We start from the raw sequence: 22,813 nt of genomic DNA on the forward strand, positions 1-22,813 counted from the left end.
AAGGTATTGATAAGGTAAAATAGTTTAAAAGTGTTAAAATAAGAAAGAGGAAAAATTTAAAAAATAGAATAAGAAAAAAATTTTAAAAAATTAACTTTGCAAGACTAAAGGATCATGTGAAACAAGCCGTGAATTCTGTGCTTTCCACTAGCTCTGGAGTTCCTCAGTTCTCATTGATCGATGAACTTGGCCTTGGCTGGATGTTCTTATTGATCTTCTGGGGGAGGGGCCTGTTGCAGTGATTCTCAAATGTCTTTGCCCGAGGCAGAATTGCACCGCCCTTGCCAGGGACCAGGCTAAGTAATCTGCTCAGGTTTGCTCTCGGAAGCTTTTGTTCCCAGAACACTTTCCGTAGAGCTCTGGAGGTCTGGAATAAAAATGGCAGACTCCCAATCTCAGGTCCAAAAGAGCCGAGAGCTTGGGGCTTCACTCCTAAGTGTGTCGTTGGAGAAAAGTGGTCAATCACTCTTGTCTCCCTGGTCTCACCTGGCCTGTGACTAAGAGTTTCTATCTCTGGCGCACAGACCCGTTTAGAGTCTCCAAACCCCAGCACTACTGCACTGCTCTTCCCAGAGGAGGAAGATGAGTCTCCCTGCATCTGCCACTTGTGGGGTCCCCCAAAGAGCAGTGGCCTGACTGCACCTTTGATCATGGTTTAAGGTAATCCTGAGCCAAGAGCCCTGCAGCTGGCTTCTCTGCTCTGATACCAGGGAGCTCTGCCACACTCAGACACCCCTGGTCTTTCTGTGACCCTGAGGGATCTGAAACCATACTGTCCCTGGGAGGGCTCCACCCCCAGCTTAGCCTCTGGAGTGATGTCCTTCAGTGGAGCAGACTTCTAAAAGTTCTGATTTTGTGCTCCACTGCTCTCTCACTTGACAGGAACCTCCCCCCACCACGGTCTATCTTCCCATATGTTGCCTCAGATTCACTTTTTAGCACATCCTACCTTCCGCAAAGTGGTCTATTTTCTGTTCCTAGAGTTGCTGCTCTTCTTCTCTTCGATCTCCTGTTGAGTTTGTAGGTGTTCATAATGGTTTGATAAATATCTAGCTGAACTCCTGGGACCTGATGATATTTTGTCTCCTGCTCCTCTACATCTTACCCATCTTCCTTAAAGGATTCTATTTTTAAATAATCTCTATACCCAACTTGGGGCCGGAACTTACAACCTTGAGGTCAAGAGTTGCATGCTCTACAGACTGAGCAAGCTGTGTGCCCCTCTGATAATAACTCCTATTCTAATAAAGACTCCTAGTTTAGATTCTTCTAGGCAGTTAGGGAGAGGGAATGATTCCCCTGAACCCACAGGGTCTTTATTGCTTTCAGTTCAAAATAGTCCACATTTCAAAGTGGCATATTTTGGGGAGATTTGTTCTGAATCCCTTCATTTTCAACTTTTTATTAGAAAAAATACATACTCTAACCAGAGTTTTCTTCCCCAAGCAGAGCCAACCACATCAAGTTAGGATAGTAATGTACACTCCACTGTTTCTTGCTCTCACTGACTAATGTAGGACCACAAAGCCTTGCAAAACCATCCATAGGAGGGTGTCCAAGGATTTGTTTTCCATTAGCTGGTGAATAAATCCATTTCCACCAATAGTTTATGCTACTTTTCTAGGCACAGTGCTACCTTTTTGGTCTTTTTTCTTGTGGGGTCACTATTCCATAAAGGAGCCAGGCCATACGGTGGGTCTCAAAGCAGTGTTCCATGTCCAGGTCCTTTTTAATTTTTAATTACACCTCCTATCTGTGTTCTTATGGGGTATGATTAAGAGGTAAATACAAGAGATAGTCCCCATGCTGTTCAGAATCTTTTCTCACTGTCCAGGTCTAAAGAACTTTCTATTCGTTCAAACTCAGCCAGAGTTCTCTCTAAGAGGCTCCTTAGTCTTCATGAAAATAGGATTTTGACCAAAGAAGCCAAGGTATGCTCAGAGCTGTACTTAGACCCAACAGGAAATCCCAACCCACCATCTTAGCCACTATGCAAAATATTTTCTTTATTTCTATATTCCTTGAGCTCCTGTCATGTATTCAGCTGATACTTGTCATCTCCATATACCATCCTTCCCATTTTTAAAGCAGAAGAGTTAGGATCTTGTCTCATGGAGTTGAAGAATGAATCTCACAGACAAAGAAGAGTGAGCAAAGGGTTAGAAGTTTATTAAACAAGGATACAAAGAAAGCTCTCTGGAGTGAGAGGGGTCTGGACAGGGTTGTCAATGAGGGCCTCCACTTTATTTAGAACTGACCAGGGAGCTTGTGGTCATATCGTTCTTGTGATGTCTTGGCTTGAGTAAGGATTGGTGATAACATCTTTAATGGTTTACTTCTTTTTTTTAGGGTCTGGTCATTCTTTGTTGGTCACAGATGACTATCATAAAAAAGACAACTCTCCCCACATGCCTAGGGCAGGGGTCTTGTTTGTTCCCTTATCTCTGGTTTCCTTACACCTCCACATTTTTGTGATTTTTGTGAGCCTGATCTTATAGCCCCCTACGTATCTCTCCCAACCTAGCCTTGCCTGTTCCTTACTCATTTTCAGTATAATACGACCCAGTCTTCCAAATTCTTGGGCCAAAATATAGGAGTCCCCCTTGATTTTTGTTTCACACATTGCATGTAATCTATTAGCAAATCTGATTGAAATATATCTGGAATCCACCCATTTCTCCCCACTCCCTTTTCAATCAACCTATCTTCACTCTCAACCTGGATTATTGCATTACCTTCCTAAGAAGTCTCCTCGCTTCCTTCCATGCCCCTACTCTATATTCTCTTGCCAGCAAGTCAGAAGCGTCCCTTCCATAATAGAAGTCAGTTATGTCACTCCTTTGCTCAAAACCTTCCAAGACTTTGATTTGGAGATGAACAACATGAAGAAATAGCTCCCACACTGTTTCCATTTTTTACTGGATGAGCATCTGGGGGTTGCTGTTTAAAAGGTGGAAGCTTTCTAGAGTTGCTGGCTGCCAGCAGTTGTAGAAGAATCCTTCTGGTGCTTGACAGCAACAGAGGTGATGGTTTTCTTATTGGCCAGACCTGGGCATTGCTCTAAGAAGGGTAGACTGTAGTCTGTGTTTCCAGCCCCCTTAGTCACATGGCCATCTAATTTCTTTTAGTAAGGGCCTTTTCTGCTTAATTTGGCCAGAATGACTTCTTTTGTTTGCAACTAAGAATCCCACCTTTTTGAGGAGGAAAAAAAAACCTACTAGAAGATTCCCTTTTTTAACATTTTGGTGCATTTTTCAATGTTTCATAGACATATGTGTGTTTTTAATATATACATATATAATATACATGCAGAGATTTATTTGTTAAATGAGGACATGATTTTATGCAATTTTGTATCTTGTTAATTTTTCTCTACTTATCTTCATTTTATAAGTATGTTTTTGGCTGTTTTAAGTTTTCATTAACATTTTGAGGACTGTACAATGTTTCTTCAAATTAATGTGTTGTACTTTAGGTAACAAATTATTGTTGGATATTTAGATTGTCTTTAGTTTTTCTTTATCTTCTTCATAAATAATGCTGCTATGATTATATTTATATATAAGGCCTATTCCAAGTTTAGCAGGATTGATTCCTTAAAATTGAATGACTGGGTAACAAGGTATGAATGTTTTTAATATTTCAAATATATAGTGTCCAATTACCCTCTTAGAACTTGTATTAATTTATACTTCCAACACCATCATGTGGGTACTGAGGTCATATATTATCTTAAATGTTGCAATAATGTATAAATATGAACCTAGTTATACATATTGTCTTAAAGAACCTGAGCTAGACACCAGTTGAAGCAGTAAACATAGATTTTATTTAGAAACTATTGCAATTAGGGGTAAAGAGTCCCCAGGATAGAACTGGGCTCAATTCCGAATGCAGTAAAGACAACTCAGGATTTACAGCCAAGAAACACGAGTTGAGGAGGGCGTTGGTGGATGGAAAATTATAAAGAGCAGGCCAGACTGATTGGATATCGTGAGGAATTTTATTAGATATTGAGGATAGTCATGTATCAAGGGGAAGGGAGATTTTATCTTACAGGGGCCAAGGGGAAGGCTGCCTCAAGATGGGCCCACTCCGGAGGCTTATGCTGAGATTATTTTGAAGCTGAAGATATTTTGAGCTGAAGGTAATCAAGACCCTGTGAACTCAAGAGAAACTTTTGCCACTCCCTTAACTAGATAGAATAATCTAAACTGGGGGTCTTTTCCAGAGCAAGGATTATTAGCAGAGATAAATTTTATCTGAGTGAACCATCTATATGTCAGGGGAAGCATCTAATTACCAAACATCTGCTTTTCTTATCACCCTGTGAAGTACATTCCTTTCCTCTGAAGTCCTAGACCTCTACCCCCTTCTTAATTCAAGAAGACATATATACCTCGTTTTGCTTGACTGCCTTTGGAATTTCCAAGTCTACATGGATTCCCTGTACATACATTATTAAATTTTATTTTCTCCTGTATGTCTCATGTCACTCTGATTCTTAATCCAGCTAGAAAGACCTTGAAGGGGATGGGAATTTTTGCTCCCTGATACTCTCAGCTGATAGGATTGTTGATAAAGTTGGGCTATGCAGGTCTGGCAAGGGTGGGAGTGGGGGACAAGGTTGAGGCCCAGTCAAGAACAGGACTTTGAGGAGTCTGACTGAAGTCCCATCAAGGAGAGCATCCGGTTATATTAAGTGCTTCTTTTCCATCCTTTTGCATGCTGAGTTTTAGTTTATCACTTCTTGACTTCAGTTTCAGCCACACAGACCACAAGGAACAGTTTTTTCCAAAGAGGAAGTCACATGGAACTTCTAAATTTTGCCTTTCAGATAACAAGAGAGATGGCATCAGAATGAAATTTATAAGCACTGGGACCAATTCTGCTCAATCTTAAAGACGGTAGTCATTTTTAAAAACATGAACTCAAAGATGATGTTAGCATGAGACTTGAGTAAGATATATTTCTGAACTCTTGAACGCTGCCACACTTGTCTTCCTATATATATACACAAGAATTATATATCTAAAAACTTCCCATAGCTAGATCTGTTTCAGAGGAAAACATTTACTGAAGCGTCACATCCTCTGGTTGCATTTCTAAGTTTGGTAAGAGTCCAAATATGACTTAACTCAGTTTTAGCATAAAATCTGCCTGATGCTCCTTTTTCTGTTTCTCTGTGGAGCGATGCTGTTCTGATTTGAAGGCGGCAAGAGAGAAGTTCTTATTGTGCCCTCCCTCAAGTGCCTTCATGGCCCTTTACAGGGGTGACCTCAGACTGTGCTTTACGTGCTACCACGGTTACACTACCAGCCTCACAGTAGCTCAGCAAAGAGCTTGGTACCAACTGCACATTGTGTGCAGGAAGAGGACCTCTCTTGTGGAGAGGCTGACAGCTGGTATGTAGTTACCATAGCAACAAGTCTTCACCTTCTGCCATTCTGCTTTTACCCTGACCCACACTGGGAAGCCAAATAAGCCTATCTGGACTATTCTGCTTACACCAAGAGGGTGGCTCTCTTCTGCCAGTTCACCATGGTCCTTTCACAAGACAGAGATCCATGACCTTATACTTTCCATTATAGTGTGGCCCACCATGCTCTCAGTTAATGTTCACCCTCATTAGGATCCTGGAAAGTGTGTACTATATACCTAAATTTTTGATGAGGAAATTAAGTGTTAAGTAATTTGCTCGAGTTCACAGTAAATGAAAGAAGCTTCTTTATTATATTTTTTATTAAAGATTTTATTTATTTGAGAGAGAGAGAAAGAGAGGCAGAGCGTGCATGGAGGGGGAGGGGCAAAGAAAGAGGGAGAAGCAGACTCGCTCCTGAGCTGGGAGCCCCATGTGGGACTTGATCCCAGGACCCTGGGATTATGACCTGAGCTGAAGGCAGACGCTTAACTGACTGAACCACCCAGACACCCCTCATCTCTCTTCTTTACACCAATGACTCATAGACATACCCTGTGCATTTGACAGTCCACATCATGACAATTTGTCATTGTTTTTAATTAACTCTCCCCAGTATTTCGGGGATATGGCCATTTGAGAACCACCACTTTATACCATATGATTTCTCTTTGCCATAATGACAATTTTCTTCTCTGGCAAAGTACTTAGGTTGAAGGCACTTATTCATTATCATTCTCTGTATCTTAGGATGTCGGGAACAAAATTCTCCCAGCTTTCTACTGCTGCTTCCATTTTTACACAAGCTTTCCTCAGTAAAACCTTGTGAGTACATGACATCCATTTGCACTGAATTCCATTCTTACCCTCATCCTCCTCAGACGTCCCCTAAAGTCCTCAAGGACTTGGGCCATAGTCTATAACTGTTGTCTCCATTTGGATATCTAACACCCTGCACAAATTTTTTAGCCCACTCAATTTCATTGATTTTAAGAAATCATTCACATGGATTATCGGCTAGGGTTGCTCCACTTCCAAACTCCAACTGGCATTACTCTATCTCCAAATTCCTACAATCTTCTGCCTCCCACTTCCCAGTCCCTGCTATTAAATCTGCTGTCTATGCTTTTGGTAACTCAAAAGTTTCTCATCTTATTCCTTCATTCATCATTCCCCTTGACTCTGACCCGCTTGTTCCTTTTCACTGTCTAGACTAGATACCAATGATCAGGAATCACAAGCATGTTCACACCAGTATCTTCCAAATTCTCATTTTTGGATCTCTCTGTGAGCTTGGTCAGCCAATCCTTGATCAAAGAATGTGTGTTGGTTTAATTTTTACTAAGTAGAATTACAGAAAGTAGAAAAACCATGTTGATGATCATCATCACCATGGTTTTTGTTGATGATCATCATCACCATGGTTTTTGTTGTTGTTGTTGTTCCTCAGCATTTTAAATCAGATACATTTTTTATTTTGAGCAGTGGTGTATCCAAGCCTTTTGCAATCCTTAAGTCACTGACGCACCCTGAGGAATTGGTCTCCTGTAATTCAGCTTCCTTAAGCTTCTCAGCAGGTACAAAATGCCAGGTTCTTCTCTGAATCACTGATTCTGTTCCTTCTGACACAAGTGTCATTTTCTTACTTCTTTCTTTGTCCGACTCCTACTCATCCCATAAGGTCCAACTCAAATGTTGCTCTTTCTTTGTTGCATTTTCTGACTCTCCTTTTCTCTGTGTTCTCTTTTCCCCTTTACACACATGTTTTCCTTTTCCACTAAATTATGACACAGAAGCAGTTTGTCTTCATTACATTACCTCTTACCATCTTTCCTTCTGCCTTAGTCTTCTCAAGTTTTACAACAAAATACAGACTGGGTGGCTTATACAACAGACCTCTATTTCTCACAGTTCTGGAGACTGGGACATCCCACCATCTGTGGGCAGGCAGATTCAGCTGGTGGTGAGAGGCCTCTTTCTGGCTTGTAGAGGGCTGCCTTCTCACTCTGTCATCACATAGTAGAGAAAATGAGAGAAAGAGAGAGCTCTGGCTTCTTCATCTTCTTATAATGACACTAATCCCTTCATGCGGGCTCCACCTTCACAACCTCATCTAGACTTAATTACTCCCTAAAAGACCCTGCCTCCTAATACCATCACATTGAGGGTTAGAGCTTCAACATATGAATCTGGAGGGGATGCAAACCTTCAGTCAATATACCCTCTAATTCAGAATCCCGACCTCAAATTATATTAAGTAAACAGAAGCCTGGCGGGATATTGGACAAGATACACTCTAGAGTTGGGGCATTGCAAGATCTGAGTCTTTAAATTTGTGCCATCTAGTGCCATAGCCACTAGCTACATGCAGCTTCCTGAGCACTGGGACTGTAGCTAGCCTAACCTGAATTGTGTTCTAAGTATAAAATACACACCGGATTTTAAAGACTTAGTATGAAACAAAAGATGTAAAATATCTCTTTAATACTTTTAATATTGATTGAATGTTGAAATAATACTACTTTGGGTGAGTTGGATTAATAAAGTCTGTTATTAAAATTAATTTCACCTGCCGCTTTTTACTTTGTTAATATAACTACAAAAATATTTAAATATACTTGCATTATATTTCTATTAGTGATGTTTAATGTTAATAGTGATGAATATAGTGACTAGAACAGAAGTATGGACCAATACAATTTAAGAATATTTTCAACTAGGAACTTCGTGTACAAATCTGTACTTACAAGAATATTCCATTTTTTATAATTCTGCAAACTATATAGTAAATTCAAGTTTCTTATCAATATGAGATTAGGATTAGAAAGATGTTGGTGACAATGCCACCTTGCCTCATTATTAGAAGATTCTAGGCTATCTGCTCCTCCCTCTTCAACAGACAGCTGCATCTTCTGGTGCAGTGCCTCCACATCCCCGAGACACAATGGTGAAAGTCGGAGGAAATGGATGTGTCCCTATTGGGTGCCTGGTCACCAGGGCTGCTTTTAACTCTGGGAAAGTGGATATTGTCACCATCAGTGACCCCTTCATTGACCTCAGCTGTATGGTCTACATATTTCAGTATGATTCCATTCATGGAAAATTCCATGGTGCTCTCAAGGCTGAGAATGAGAAACTTGTCATCAGGGGAAAGCCCACCTCCATCTTCCAGGAGCCAGAGCCTGCCAATGTCAAATGGGGCGATGTTGGTGCTGAGTATGTTGTGGAGCTCCCTGGGGTCTTCACCACCATGGAGAAGACTGGGGCTCACTTGAAGAGTGAAGCCAAGAGGGTGATTATTTCTGCTCCTTCTCCTGAGGGCCCCATGTTTGTGATGGGTATGAACCATGAGAAGTAGGACCGCTCCCTCAAGACTGTCATCAGTACTTCCTGCACCACCAACCCTCTGACCAAGGTCATCCATGACAACTTCAGCATTGTGGAGAGACTCGTGACCATAGTCCATGCCATCACTGCCACCCAGAAGACCATGGACAGCCCCTCTGGGAAGCTGCAGTGTGATGGCCAAAGGGCTGTCCAGGACATCATCCCTGATTCTGCTGGCACTACCAAAGCTCTAGGCAAGGCATCCAAGAGCTGAATGGGAAGCTCACTGGCATGATCTTCCATGTCCCCATCTCCAGTGTGTCAGTTGTGGATCTGACCTGCCACCTGGAGAAAGCTGCCAAATACAATGGCATCAAAAAGATGGTAAAACAGGCATAGAAGATCCCTTCAAGGGCATCCTGGGCCCAGGACCTGTTGTCTCCTGCAACTTTAACAGTGATGCCCACTCTTCCACCTTGAGTGCTGGGGCTGGCATTGCTCTCAATGACCATTTGTCAAGTTCATTTCCTGGTATGGCAATGAATTTGGCTACAGCAACCGGGTGGTGGAACTTATGGTCCATATGCCCTCCAAGGAGTAAGAGCTGCTGGACACTCATTAGGGGAGTCTGCTTCAGGATTCTCTCCCTCTCCCTCTACCCCCAACTTGTCCACATGTGCACCTGTGTGTGTGCTCTCTTTCTCTCTTTTTAAAATAAATAAATAAATCGTTTTAAAAAATTTAAAAAAACAGTCCTTTTCTGAAAGCAACGCCTGGGTGGCTCGGTGGGTTAAGCCTCTGCCTTCGGCTCGGGTCATGATCTCAGGGTCCTGGGGTCGAGTCCCGCGTCGGGCTCTCTGCTCAGCGGAGAGCCTGCTTCCCTTCCTCTCTCTCTGCCTGCCTCTCTTGTGATTTCTCTCTGTCAAATAAATAAATCTTTTAAAAAAAAAAAAGAGATAATGTAGCCAATATAATCATAACATCGAGACTTACCCAGTTAACATCTATACTATTCAAGTAGCTCCACAATTTTAGCCTAATTAATTTCTCACTTGGGAGAAGGAAATGGTTTTGAACTTGATCAACTCAAAGGAAGTGGTGGTTTCAACAAGAATTTTGCTGTTTCCTTTCAACGTTTTAGTTCTTTTTTTTCCCCTTTGTTTTGGCAGTTTCTCTGCTAAAACATCTTCAGCATGTTATGCCAGTTGTGGTTCCATGGGCAACTGTATTTTTATTACAGGCCATAAAAGACTATTTGCTTTCTTAAATATAAATACAATTTAAGAAACAAAAATGTTTTTGGGTGCCTGGGTGGCTCAGTCAGTCGAGTGTCTGCCTTCAGCTCAGGTCATGATCTCGGAGTCCTGGGATTAAGCCCCAGGTTGGGCTCCCTGCTCAGTGGAGAACTTGCTTCTCCCTCTGCCTGTGCTCTCTCTCTCTCTCTCACTCTATTTAAAATAAATAAATAAAATCTAAAAATAAAAGGAAAAAAGAGAAAAAATGTTTTTAATTGCTTTAATTCATTACTGTTGCTATAAAATACTGTCCTTTGTCTCTGACCCAGAAGTCCCATATTTTCTCTCAGTATCCTTGAAACTGTGGTTGACTAACTTGCTAGTTTGCAAGCAACATATAGTCTTGGACCTTTTATAGTTATCTTTTTAAAATTATTATTTTTTTTTAATGGGACACACTTAGATTTTTTCTTTATTCTCGTGTTGGTTTTGAAAGTGGACTCATTCAAGAATTTGCTCATTCCAACTAAATCATTTAATCTATTGACAAAAAGGTATTTGTTATTTTCATTTATTACTCTTCTAATTTCTACTCCAGGATCTCTAGTAGTGTCCCTTGTTTTATTTCTGATATTGGTAATTTTTGTTTCCTCTTTTTTTTTTTTATAACCAGTCTTGCTAGGGAGTTACCATTTTTATTAACCCAATATAGGTAGGCTTGGCCAGGATTCCATCGGGCTACCTACTGTAAGGAGAGCTAAGAGCTTAGGCCAAAGTCAGTGTTAGGAGAGCCTAACCCTACAGAAAGGATTGAGAAATCGCAAGCCACATCAAAAACCAAACGGGAACTCTACCAATGGGCAGTGTCTGAGTTCATATGATATCTAAAATTGAAGTCAGCAAAGATGAAACAAAATAAAATCACGCACATGAAAAAGTGAGTTTGTTTTGATAGCCCTTTTGTGGGTTTTGAGGAGAACAGCTGTCATCAATGAGACAGCAAATTGCAACTTCCCTAGTAGGTGCAAGAATGTAGGTCACACTTTGGGTTTAAAACAAAAAGAACACGAAACTGAGATCTAAATATATATATATATATTATTTGTTATTTTTAAGAAAGACATTATCTGCTCGTGTTGAGCTGGAAGATGTACAGATATGAAATCATAGGTTTGCATGAGCAGGGAGGCCCAAGCAAGCAGTCCATTTAACACAGTCTTCTGCATTTCAAATTTCACTCTTTTCAGTTTTTTCTTTTTTTTTTTAAAGAGAGAGAGTGGGAGCTCAAGTACAAGTGTGGGGTGGGACACAGAGAGAGGGAGAATCCCAAGCAAGCTCCACACTCAGCACAGAACCCCATTCAAGGCTTGATCTCACGCTCCTGAGATCAGGACCTGAAACAAAAATCAGGAATTGGACGTTTAACTGACTGATTCATAGAGGAGCCCCCTGAGGTTGTGTTTTGAAGGGAGAGGTAGCTGCACAACAACTCATCCACAGTGACTTAACTACAATGGGGTATGATTTTTCTAAAATAGCAGGAAGTCCAAAGGTGGAAAGTGCAGGGCTACTGCAGTAGCAAAGCGATGCCCTTATTTCCAGCATTTTGTTTTCCTATCCCACCATCCTTAGCATGTGGCTTTTCCATTCATGCTTATTTCATGGTCACAGGACTACAGCTCCATCCATGGCTTCATGTCCACACTCCAAGTACAAAGAAGAAAGAGGAGGAGGGGGCGGATGGTTTCTATTTCAGACTGGGGACACAATGGAGATAGCTAGTTGCTGCTTTGTGTAGGGGGCACGAAAATAAGTTGCCTCTGGAGAAGTTATTCAGAAAGGCTGCAGCATTCATGTCTCCCCCTCATTGCCAACTCATTGCCTTTCTTTGATACAATTCAGTTAGTGATCTACTTTATCACCTGCAATGTGAGTTGAAACACATTCTTTTACCTGGAATATTCCTCCTTAATGCTCCGTCACAACTCCCCTGCCATATTTTGCCTAGTAATTTTGTTGCTGAAACCCACTTTCCCTTCCCTGCCATTGCTCAATACTCAAGAGACCAGTATTGATTGAAAAGGACTAGGAGCTTTATTCAGGAGGCCGGCCACCTGCGGAGGAGGCAGACTATGGTCCCAAAGACAACTCCAGGCTTTCTGCCTCCCCAAGAGGGTTTTAAAGGGACAGGGTGTGGTTTATCGGTGAGGGGGTGCAGTGGCCTGTGACATGTCCTTATTCATGGAGATTTCGCGGTGCCCACTTACAGCTTTCCGTGAAAGAGGCTTTCTGTGTTATACAATTCCTGTTCTGTGATGTGCAAGGGCTTTCAGTGCTACTTCCAGAAAGAAAAATAAGATGTGTAGCTATGAAAGGAAGGTTAGTAATTCAATCACGTAAAATGAACACCTGTTAAAGGTCACCATACCAGTTATGAAGATCAAGGAGGCTACAATTACTTAAAGTGCCCGTTTTAATTTTCATTTATTCCTCTGCTTTGTGGTTGAGATGGATTATTGAGGGGACCACTTCATATTACATTTCTTGCTCCTTTGTGTCTGTCTATAAAATGCTATTATCCCTTGATCTTTGGTATCTAAGTTTGGGTTTGTGTATATATATATATATATATATATATATATATATATATATATGGACAGTCTTGTCTTTTAGCCCTTTTTGCTTTTGTCAAGACCTCAGTCATGAAATCAAACCTGCCAAAATTGTCAGTAGCAGAGAAAACCTAGTTGTAACTTCTTACTCCCACAGATGCTGAGCCATGTAACTTTGAGATAGGTTAATGGACTAAAATGTAAGCATGTCTTTAGTAAATTATAAGCTGGACATGAAACAAGAGCAATTTCAGGGACCTAACCCTGTCACAGCTGGCACAAATAAACATATCTTGTTTTCTCAGTCACTGGCACTTCTCTCCTCTGAATGTGACTGATGGGTGTCAACATGACTCGTCCATACGTTTTTCTGACTGGTCCATATTTTAAGATGAAAAGTTCATGGTTTTTCTTTAAGTCCAGCATCTAAATGATGGTATTTTAAAGTCTGGTTCCCTGTGTCCTACTTGCTAAAACAAATGGTTAGACCACTGGTCATTGACTGAATCCTTATCTATCTATCTATCTATCTATCATCTATCTATCTATCTATCCCATCTGCTTATCCCAGTAAGGGTTTGTGTTAGATATACTATATGTAACTGTCCATATTGCTGATTACGCACCCCCCTTTTTTCCCTCAAGTTTTTGTTTATTTCATAGAGAGAAGTAAGAGGAGAGAGCACAAGCAGGGGAAGTGGCAGGCAGAGGGAGAAGGAGAAGCAGGCTCCCCTCCGAGCAAGGAGCCCAATGCAAGTTTTATCCCAGGACTCCAGGATCAAGACCCAAGCCAAAGGCAGACGCTTAACCGACTGAGCCACCTGGGCACCCCACTTTTCTTTTACTAGAAATTTTCTGTTAGCTGGCTTTCTTTCAGAAAAATAATCTTCTCCATCAATCAAGCATTGCCATCTGCAAATCAAGCACTATCTTGTTTTTTCTTTCTGCACATAGAGACTTATATAGTGGGGAACACGCCTTCAATGTCAGAAGTAAATCATCTTCTAGCCCCAGGGAGATGGCTTCTCCTTATTTACAAACAGGTATCTGGATATATCATTTCCATTTAATTGGGTTATTTTGATGAGCTGCATGTTTTTTATTTAAATCCTTCTCTGACAATGCCCAGGTTCTTACTGGCATCTTTGATCTTAAAACTGATGGAGTCCTTTATTAGTAAAATCTCAACCAGGGCATTTAGCCCAGTAGAATGTCTATGATTGCCTTTCCAAGGGAAAATGTCAAGTAACTGGATCAAGTATCCTTAATTCAAAACGTGCAACTTCTTTCCTGCAGCCCTCCTTCAGTCTTCTGCGGAAGTACAGTTTCCTGTTACGTCCCTCAGGGTCCGAGTCATTAAACTCACCCGCCTTTCAACTTTGATTACTCCAAGGCTCCCACGTAAAGAACCCATTCTTACTTGCTCAGTGACAGCAGCAGGTTTTCCTTCTCACTCACACCATTCTCACCACAGATGAGCTCTGCTATTCTTCCTAGCAGAATGGGCTAGCCTGCCATCTTTCACTCTTAGCACTGTATCCTTCTCTCCCCTCGGTATTGACATGTGTTTCATGTCCTACAACCCAAGTTACATTGGCATTGAGCCAGGTACCTAGAAACCCAGGAAAAGTTCTGTCACTGATCCTCTCAGGTCATTATACTATGACCTCATCACACAGCTTCAGACCTTCCTAGCCTGCCTGTCAATTGAAATTTTCATATCATAGCCCAGGAATTATTTTCCTTATGGAGGAGAGTTTAATCTCACAGTCTTTAATCAGAATTGCCTCCCACTTTTTTTTTTTTTTTACAATTAATTCCCCTTTATCTCCTCCTTGAAATCTTAAAAGCTGCGAGATATGCTGCATATCTGCTTTGACCCATGTGAGGTGTAAGCTACTGTAGCGGAATCTTCTTTACCCACTTGGTCAACGTGGAGAGAGCCCTCAGATCTCTCATCAAGATAGAGCCTGTCACAAGGCATGCAGTTAGCTGATAGCCTCTAGCCACAGCACTTTGGAATTTGCTACAGCATCTCAGCCAAGGCTGTACTTCTCCTGAGTGATGAGTATAGTCAGTGACTGAGAATGGCAGTTGCACTAATACATAGCTGCTATCGACCTAGATAAAGAGGTAAACTGAGACAGACTCAAACTTGCCAGAAAGACTGGTTTATTTGGGAATTAGCAAAGGATTTGCAATTCAGAACATCCAAACTGTGGCAAGCCACAGGGGAGTCTGTTGAGGGTTTGGGCTAGTCTGTATTTATGGGCAGAGAATGTGAAGAGTTTAGAAAGTTCACTTAGAGTCTGTTAAAATAAAAAACAGAGACCAGTTTTGAAAATTCCCTGAGCAGATAAAACCCATCCAGTCATATGAATTGAGCTTTGTTCTTATGACTGGATGGGTTTTATCTGCTCAGGAATATCACTATTCCTCTGGGAACTATAAGCAAAATTTCCCAAGGTCGATATGAGGCAAACCCTGACCAACTCCGTAACATTTAAAAATTTTTCAGTGACATCAGTTTTCAATAAATCAGCCATTTATGGGAAATCCATCTCTCAATCCTTAAGTTTTGTGATCCTGAAGGGACATTAATGAGATTTTCCATTTTGTGTCTTCTAGTTTGGTTTTATTTATTTGTTTTCCCCTTCTGGTTTGATTTTAGGTTGAAATTCTGACAACACTGCCCAACACATACTTCTCCTAGCATGAAAGATCTCTATAGGGGATTTTTGCACCACAGTTTCCCGCCTTGTGTGGTATGAGATTTTTCTGAGTTGCACTGTGTAGTCTGAGCCTTTTTCTGACTGAATTTTACAGGTGTCAGGTCTGCATTATAGTCTGAAGGCTTTCCCTATCTACTAATGTTCTCTCCCAACCCTTTGTGTGCATTTCTGTATTCCAATAAAACTTTATGGACACTGAAATTTGAATTTTATGTAATTTTCATGTCCCATAACTTTTAAATTTTCTTAAAAACCTTATTTTAGAACAATTTTAGATTTACAGAAAAATTATGAATATGGTACAGAGTTCCCACATACCTCCAACCCACTTTCCCCTATTTTTAACAACTTACAGCACATTCGTCACAATTAATGAAACAATATTGATGCATGTTTGTTAGCACATAATTATTAAGATTTTCTTAGTTTCCACTTAATGCCCTTCTTATGTCTCAGGATCCTGGTCAGGATACCATCTTATATTTAGTAGTCTTATGTCTAGGTTTAGACTCCTTTTGGTTCTGATGGTTTCTCAGGTTTCTCCTTATTTTGATGAATTAAGGGAAGTTTGTTGTTGTTGTTGTTTGTTTTTTGAAATAAGGAAGGTTTTGAAAGGTTTTAGAAGTACTGGTGTTTTACAGACTGTCCCCTATTTGGGGTGTCTAATTTTTTTCTCATGATTTGACTGGGATTCCATTATTTTTGAGAAGATGACCACAGAGGTAAAATGCCATTTTCATCATATCATATCAAGGATACATGCTGTTAGCATGACTTACCACTGTTGATCTTGATCTTGATCATCTGGCTGCCATAGTGTTTATCAAGTTTCTCCACTACAAAGTTACTCTTTTTTCCCCTCTTTTCCCATACTATATTCTTTGATACCTCAAGTTTTACAGGCATCAGTTAATAAATGTCTTATACTTCTAATTCTGTCTTGACATTGGCTTCAGGAGGACATGAACGGGCACAGTTGGTTTCACTAGTGATCCAATGAAGCAAGTGGCAAGAAATCATAATCTCTTGCTTAGTTACCAGAACTGAGCCAGTTTTTACACAGGAAACCACTGAAGAGGTGACTGAGTCCCTAGGAGGCCACTAGTATGCACTTTAAAGATTTTCTGAGCTTTTTCCAAAAGGAACCCATGGACATTTACTTGAATGAATAGATATTTGAAGGGCGGAATATCCACACATTTGGGAAACTATTGGACACTGATCTGAGTTGACATTGAACCAAAGCATCATTATGGGATCAAATCCAAATGGGACCACAGGACAGGAGTATGCTACATGAGCAGATAACCTAGACCTCCATCTCACTCACCAATGTTTTACCAGAACTCAGTTCACACTTGTGACTATATGGGGGGGAGGGAGTCCTGTACCTCTAGGTAAAGGTAATTTTTGAGAGCCAAATGTTAATTTATCAATTAGTTGGTTCAAAATGTGGGTGCAAGCAGAAAATGGACAATAACTGCATTATATCCTGGAAAGGCAGCAGTAAGAGAAAATCTTCAGGGTAGAACTTTGAATGGTACCTGACTGTCCACTTTGTATGGAAGTACAAGTGGCTTGACATGAGAATCAATATGGACAGATGGACCATAGCCAATATCTAGACTTAGGTTGGGAGTTTGGAAGGAAAAGGATTGAAAGGTCAGAAATAAGATCTGGGGCAGAGGCATATGAATGGAAATAAAGAAGTGGGAATGGTAGGCAGATTTTTTTTTTAAACAGATTATTGCCCACCATATGCATTAAATGACAAAGTAGACAAAATAATTCATCAATTGACATTGTGACAAAGTTACAATAGACTTTGTCTTTTGCCCACCTAGAATTAGTATGATGGGCAAATGGAATGCATGAATGCCACATATAGATCCAGTTGCATAGACTTTCATTTATTAGTATTGTTCCAGGTACCTCTGTATATAGAATCTACCAACAACGGAGATGAATTCTGGGTCTCTAACATGGCACTATTGTTTGAGGAGACCAACTGGCACTTGGTGGCAAGTTGACTACATTGGGCTCCTTTCATTCTGGAAAAGCCAGTGGTTCATTCTCACTGAAATAGACACTTATTCTGACATCTTTTCTAGGTATAGGTGTGACTTTCCTGCCCCTAGAGTCTTAGCCAACACCACCATGTATGGGTTTCCTGAGGGCCTGATCCTCAGGAATAGAACACTACACAAGCTAGCATTCCATCAGATGTCTTACTGCAATGTTGTAGTCTATCAGATCTGTGTAATAACAGGAATATCAATAGTACTTCTCAGATTTTAAATATTTTTAGAGATCTTGTCTAATACTGCCCATAATCAAGTTCCCTTACTCAGGCGGTACTTTGAAATTGAGTGGGCATGTGTTTTTGGCAATTCCTTTTGCTATGGAATGGTAAGAAAATGTCCAATGTCCTCCACTCTGTTCCAGCCCACCACTTTTGGCCAACCTGGTTTCCCATCAACATTATGTTGAATGTTGTGGAAGGGGTTCATGGTTATGTTAAATAATTGCAAATCCTCCTACTCTCGAGTCACCAAACCTTTATGACTCTATCTAGTTCCTTCCCTATTGCTGTGCTGTTCTTGTGAACATTCTGTATTCATTTTGTTCTTCCCCAGCCTCCCTTTGTGTATTGTCTATTACCACCCAGTTCTATAGTTCATTGCTGTGGGGAGTTGAGGAAACTATAGAAAACCCAACAATCTTACCTTTATCTAGTTTTAAGGAATAATGTACTTGATCCTTGACCATTTAAATCAAGGACTCAGGATAGCATTGGATCACCTAATATTTTGTTATTATTTATTGACTAAGTGTACTGACTCTTTGACACTTTCTCAAACCCTTAGTCAAACCAAGAGCAAGTATATACTACACATAATGTTGCTGGAGATTATTTTACTAGGGCCAGGAACATATTAACAGTCTTAGAGTTTTATAATGCAGAATAGAATATATGGTACTTTAAGTACTCTTTCTCCAATCAAGACCGTTTGGATCAGAACATCCTGGTCAAAGTATATTCCTGAAACTCAGTGCCATGGAAACTGAGTAAGGGTAATTTTCCCTGACACCTCTGAGATTCATACTAATGATCCCTTATGTAGAGAGTCAACCTATAACTTGTGTAATAAAGTAAACATTCTAAGCACATAGGGTATATGGTTCTGGGAGAGAGAGATGGTCTGATACCAAGAACCAAGGCTTGGGAAATAAAACTTAAAAAGACACTCTAGGGCACCTGGGTGGCTCAGTGGGGTAAGCTGCTGCCTTCGGCTCAGGTCATGATCTCGGGGTCCTGGGATCGAGTCCCACATCGGGCTCTCTGCTCAGCGGAGAGCCTGCTTCCCTTCCTCTCTCTCTGCCTGCCTCTCTTGTGATTTCTCTCTGTCAAATAAATAAATAAAATCTTTAAAAAATAAAAAAAATAAAAAGACACTCTATTCTTTGACCACTTGATGCTATAAAGGATCTTTACATATTCAGTTTTAGTGCCATTATTGCTAATGCTGTTTCAGAATAATGGACATTTTATTTATTTATTTACTTATTTTTAATATTTTTATTTATTTATTTGACAGAGAGAACACAAGCAGGGGGAGGGACAGGTAGAAGGAGAAGAAGAAGTAGGCTCCTTGCTGAGCAGGAAGCCTGATGTCGGGCTGCATCTCAGGACCCTGGGGTCATGACCTGAACCAAAAACAGATGCTTAATCAGCTGAGCCATCCAGGTGCCCAATAAATAACATTTTAATAAAAATATCTTTATACTACGAATGTCCTATCAATTGAGTCAGTTACAGAATCCTACTCAAAACAACCTAAGGAAAACTTACTGGATGGAAAACGCGATATACTCTGGAAAAAAAAAAACACGTGTGAAAGTTTGGGATAAAACTAATCATCAGAGACAGCAACCTTTCACTGCTTCTCTGTTGATATTCATTCTTTCTTTCCATGCAGTCTGCTAAACCGCCTCAGAGCTTTACATATTAAAACTTTTGCCATCAAGGAGAACCTCACTTGAAAGTCTGTCTGGATCTCCAAGCCAAAAATTATGATTGCACCCATCTGTGCTTAGTAGACCATCTCCAAAGTAAGAAGACAGAGTCTCAAAAGCAAAATGATGGTTCCCATGGTAACTTGTGGATATAAAAAGGTGAAGCAAGAAGGGTAGGAAAGAAAATGAGAGAACAATTTTTAGAAAAATGAGAAATTAGGGAAATACAATAACATATACAATACATTCATTATTTACACATATCCAGGGTGGAGATAAGCCAACAGTGGAATTTTTGAAACTTGGCACTGGTGATATTTTGGACAGGATAATTCTTTGCTGCGGGGGCTATCCTAGGTATTATAAGATTGTTACCAGCATTCCTGGCCTCTTCCCACTAGATACCAGTAGCACCTTCCTAGTCACAGCTTCAATAATGTTTCCAGATTTTGCCAAATGTCCCTGGAAGGGAGGGGACAAAATTGCCCCCAGATAAGAACCACTGGTTTATAGCACAATTATATTCCGTGAAATTACCTGGAGAATATGTTGAAGAGTAAAATCAGATGGGTAGAAGTTAGATATACAAATATATAAGTTAGTCATAGTGGGAACTGAACATGGTATCATGAAGAATTTATACTTGTAAATGCATCAGAATGTCCGGAAATTAACTTGTTTTGAGTCCGAGGTTGTATCACTTCACAAATCCAAAGTCAGTCTTCTCATTTTTTTTTTTAAAGATTTTATTTATTTGACAGATCACAAGTAGGCAGAGAGGCAGAGAGAGAGGAGGAAGAAGCAGGCTCCCCACTGAGCAGAGAGCCTGATGCGGGGCTTGATCCCAGGACCCTGAGATCATGACCTGAGCCGAAGGCAGAGGCTTTACCCACTGAGCCACCCAGGCGCCCCCAGTCTTCTCATTTTAAAAATGGAAGCATATCAACTCTACAGAGTGGTTTTGGAAATTAAAAAAATTATGTGAAAGCACCTTGGAAGCTGTGAAATAGTATATAAATATCAGAAAATACTAATAAATAAAATCATTGTAGAGAACCAGCCCTTTTCACTACCTAAGGCTTTTTCTTAGGAAGCTGGTTAGAAGAGAGGCTGACTACATAGGAATTACATAAATGGAGGTCTTTTTTGTATAATTCTCATCTTGCCCTATTTAAGAATAGGCTTTTAATATAATAAAGTTAAAAAATATGGAGTTTAGGGGGGAGGCTGACTGGGTTGGTTTTGATCTGATAAATGCAGCGCCCATCGCATGTATTAGCTCTAGAATTACCACAGTTATCCAAGTAGGAGAGGAGCGAGCCACCAAAGGAACCATAACTGATTTAATGAGCCATTCGCAGTTTCACTGTACCAGCCATGCATACTTAGACGTACATGGCTTAATCTTTGAGACAAGCATATGCTACTGGCAGAATCAACCAGACAGAGATCACAAGCAGGCAGAGAGACAGAGAGGAGGAAGTAGGCTCCCTGTCAAGCAGAGAGCCCGATGCGGGACTCGATCCCAAGACCCTGAGATCCATGCGGGACTCTATACCAAGACCCTGAGATCCTGACCTGAGCTGAAGGCAGAGGCTTAATCCACTGAGCCACCCAGGCGTCCCACACACGAGTACTCCTAAACCAACAACGGATGAACCGTTTTTTTCCTAGCATTTCAAGGGCAGGAGGTCTACTCTGAAGCCAACGATGACACCTCGGGAGGACGGAAAGGGGGTGACTGACACACACCCCCAGAAAGGTGCTAAACTGAACCTGTCTCCGCCCGTACCACGATGATGTCTAAGGACAACAAACAGCTGTGGGGAACATCGGTGCAAAGGCAGGGTCGTGGCATCCGTGACCAAAAACGGAATAAACCCCGGGGCAGGACTGGGGGGGGGGGGGCAGGGGGGGCGGTGGAGGGAGTGTGGGACGGCGGGGAGGAGGCGCGGAATAGGGAGGAAGAGAGTTAAAATAGCCATTCACTGAAGAAATCCAGTTCCGGGACATCCCCGCGGCCCAACTCTAGGACGCGGCGGCGGGGCGGAGCTGGGGGAGGGGGCGGTGCTTGAGAAGAGGTAAATATTGATGATGAACTAACATTCCATGATGTGTGAAGGGGGGGAAGAGCGTAGAACTTCCCCCGGCCTGTAAAGGGAAAAAAACTCTCTTCGTTGGTTAAAAAAAATATATATATATGGAGTTTATACAATTTTATGTGTGCTATGTAAGGTATTTTTATTCAGATCACTTACTAGTACTACAAATAATAAGTAGTTAATTTATATTACTAATTTGTGAACTTTTACTGTACATATTAAATAATTACAAGCAAATAACTTTTTAAATTTTTATTTTATTTTACCACATAAATTTGGAAGCATCCAAATTATTCAATCACAAATAATTAAACTTTTGACATTTATTTGTCCTTGGTGGCAATAAATTATATAGCCTAATAAAGAATTACAACAAGGCTTTAATGAAATATCAAACATGAAGTAGAAATAAAAATTTGTCTAACAGCATGTACAGTACCACTTAAACTATTTCCCAAACACACACAATACAAATATAATGATATTCAATGCCTTGATAGCACATGGTCAATATCATCACCACCATCATCACCACTATCAATAACAACTATAATAGTAATTAATCGATTTTAAATAAAATAAAAAATAACAACTATAAGCATAATGATAAAAATAACAAAACCAAAAGTTATTAAATGGTTATCTTGAAGTCGGAATGATCCTAAGCACATTAACATGTATAATCTTAATACTTGAAAAACTTATTAACCCACTTAAGAAATATTTAAAACACAGAGATAGAAACATATTTAGAAAATGGGAATTCCTTCCTTTATAAGGATAACACAGTAAAATCTTAAAAGTAATTAGACTGGTCAAATCTTTTTTAGTATTTCTGTCTTCAGGTCTTTACCTACTCTTAGTGTCTGAGAACTTACCTTACAATACTTACTATAAAATACATGTTTTTGTTTGTTTGTTTCTAAGGTTTTCAAATTTAAATTTGTTGAGTAAATACAAGAAAAAGAAGAGAATAAAAGGTATTGCAGTAATGATTGCAGTAATGGTTTGTACATATTCTTTTTTATTAAAGCTCAGTGTTTTGTTTTTTGCTTTTATTTATTTATTTTTTGTAGTATACTTTTGTCCTATGGTGGTGGTAAATCTTCATCCTCCATTGCCTCCTTCTCCACCTCTTCCTCTTCTTCACCCTTTCCCTCCCCTTCCTCCTCTTTACTCCCTTCCTCTTCCTCCTCCTTTTCTTTATATTCTTCCTCTTCCTCCACTTCCTCCTCCACCTTTCCCCTGTATTCTTCCTCCATCTCCTCTTCCTTTTCCTGTAACTGTTCTGGCTCTACCTCAGTTAGATCAGAGGCAAGCATCATCTCTTCTTCCAATAATATATTTGGAAACCGAGACTGTATTATCA

General features: G+C 40.4%; 1 pseudogene; it reads left to right on the plus strand.

The window, feature by feature from the left end:
* The first annotated feature begins 8,363 nt into the window (after positions 1–8,363).
* On the plus strand, positions 8,364–9,347 carry LOC123946793 (annotated as a pseudogene).
* The last annotated feature ends 13,466 nt before the right edge of the window (positions 9,348–22,813 follow it).

Source organism: Meles meles, chromosome 7 (genome assembly GCF_922984935.1).
Source record: "Meles meles chromosome 7, mMelMel3.1 paternal haplotype, whole genome shotgun sequence".
NCBI lineage: Eukaryota > Metazoa > Chordata > Mammalia > Carnivora > Mustelidae > Meles > Meles meles.